General features: G+C 41.4%; 1 pseudogene; it reads left to right on the plus strand.

Annotated features, from left to right (window-relative positions):
- The first annotated feature begins 753 nt into the window (after positions 1–753).
- LOC114208320 (L-lactate dehydrogenase A chain pseudogene) lies at positions 754–1,871 on the plus strand (annotated as a pseudogene).
- The last annotated feature ends 588 nt before the right edge of the window (positions 1,872–2,459 follow it).

Raw genomic sequence — 2,459 nt, forward strand, 5'->3', positions numbered from 1 at the left:
GGGTATAGCACAGTTCAAATTCTGGATCCATCACTTAACAATCTCTAAGATGTTGGGCAGTTATGTCATTCTTAGAACATAGGTCTTTACCTTATCTATACATCAGATTGTGATTAAGTGTTAAATGAGGCATCACACATTTAGTGTTTACTCAATAAATTGTGTTTCTTTATAATCATGAAGGAAGGTCTGCATATGAGCTCAATAGACACTATGCAGTTTACCATTTACAAAAAGAAAGCAAAACTTAGTGATTTCATATAAAACTTTATTTGTGATAATGTACGATTAAAACAAATCTTCATAACTATTCAAGTATGGCAGGAATAGTGTGAATCAAGAGAAGATAAGTAACATATCAAAGGTCACACAAATAGGTAGTAGTACACTGGAACTAATTCTCACACCTTCAATTTCAATCCTAATTAATAATCAATAATAAATTTTACATATAATAAAACTTTCAAAATAGAAAAGAATATAATGGGGGCACCTGGGTGGCTCAGTTGGTTAAGCGTCTGCCTTTGGCTCAGGTCATGATCCCAGGGTCCTGGGATCGAGCCCCATGTTGGGCTCCCTGCTCGGTGGGAAGCCTGCTTCTCCCTCTCCCACTCCCCCTATTTGTGTTCCCTCTCTTGCTGTCTCTCTCTGTCAAATAAATAACTAAAATCTTTAAAAAAAAAGAATACGGTCGAAGCCGCTGCCGCCGAGTCCGGATTCAACCTCGCGTGCCGCTGACGCCCGCCTGCCCGACGTGCACTCCCGATTCCTTTTGGTTCTAAGTCCAAAATGGCAACTCTCAAAGATCAGCTGATTCAGAATCTTCTTAAGGAAGAACATACCCCCCAGAATAAGATCACAGTTGTTGGGGTTGGTGCTATTGGCATGGCTTGTGCCATCAGTATCTTAATGAAGGAGTTGGCAGATGAACTTGCTCTTGTTGATGTCATGGAAGACAAACCGAAGGGAGAGATGATGGATCTCCAGCACTGCAGCCTTTTCCTTAGAACACCAAAAATTGTCTCTGGCAAAGATTATAATGTGACTGCAAACTCCAAGCTGGTTATTAGCACAGCTGGGGCATGTCAGCAAGAGGGAGAAAGCCGTCTTAATTTGGTCCAGCGTAATGTGAACATCTTTAAATTCATCATTCCTAATATCATAAAATATAGCCCAAACTGCAAGTTGCTTGTCGTTTCCAATCCAGTGGCTATCTTGACCTATGTGGCTTGGAAGATAAGTGGCTTTCCCAAAAACCGTGTTATTGGAAGTGGTTGCAATCTGGATTCAGCCCGGTTCCGTTACCTAATGGGGGAAAGACTGGGAGTTCACCCACTAAGCTGTCACGGGTGGGTCCTTGGGGAGCATGGAGACTCCAGTGTGCCTGTATGGAGTGGAGTGAACATTGCTGGTGTCTCACTGAAGAATCTGCACCCTGACTTAGGCACTGATGCAGATAAGGAACAGTGGAAAGAAGTTCACAAACAGGTGGCTGACAGTGCCTATGAGGTGATCAAACTGAAAGGCTACACTTCCTGGGCCATTGGACTGTCTGTGGCAGATCTGGCCGAAAGTATAATGAAGAATCTTAGGCGGGTGCATCCAATTTCCACCATGATTAAGGGTCTCTATGGAATTAAAGATGATGTCTTCCTTAGTGTCCCTTGCATCTTGGGACAGAATGGAATTTCAGATGTTGTGAAGGTGACTCTGACTTCTGAGGAGGAGGCCCGTTTGAAGAAGAGTGCAGATACACTTTGGGGGATCCAAAAGGAGCTGCAGTTTTAAAGTTTTCTAATGTACCACTTCACTGTCTAGACTATAGCAGGATTTTAGTTGGAGGTTGTGTATATTGTCCTTATTATCTGATCTGTTACTCAAGTAATATTAAAATAGCCTAAGAAAAAACGTCAGTTTCCTAAAGTTCCAAATAGGAATGGTTCACCAAACCCTGCAGCTGTATCCTGATATTGGATGATACCTGTCTTTGTAGCCCTAAATTGGTTAACGTAAGTTAGCCCCACCGTCTCAGAGGTTCCACTGCCAGAGCTGCGGTTCCTCTGCACACCAGATATGTGTTTATTGTGTGTTCTGTCACTTCGGGTTCCTTCCCCCAACACCCGACATGCCTAGTCCATCTTTTCCAGTCAGTCACATCCTGGGATCCAATGTATAAATTCAATATTGCATGTATTGTGCATAACTGTCCTAAAGGATCTTACTTTGTGTACCATGTATGTCAGAATATAGTGTACATGGCCATATAATGTAAAAAGACAATGCAACCAAGTGTCATACCAACTAAAATACCAAATAAATTTTGAATGGTGAAAAAGAAAAGAATACAATGGCAATTTCACATTTGCCTCCATTCAACATGATAATATGGTTAACTAATAAAATATAAGGACTTTGTAATTATGAATGAAAAGAAAGGGGCACTATATTATGGATAAAGC

The sequence above is a fragment of the Eumetopias jubatus genome, unplaced genomic scaffold (assembly GCF_037043125.1).
Source record: "Eumetopias jubatus isolate StellerSeaLion01/CBP00866 unplaced genomic scaffold, mEumJub1_p1.0 scaffold_4, whole genome shotgun sequence".
In the NCBI taxonomy this organism is placed as follows: domain Eukaryota; kingdom Metazoa; phylum Chordata; class Mammalia; order Carnivora; family Otariidae; genus Eumetopias; species Eumetopias jubatus.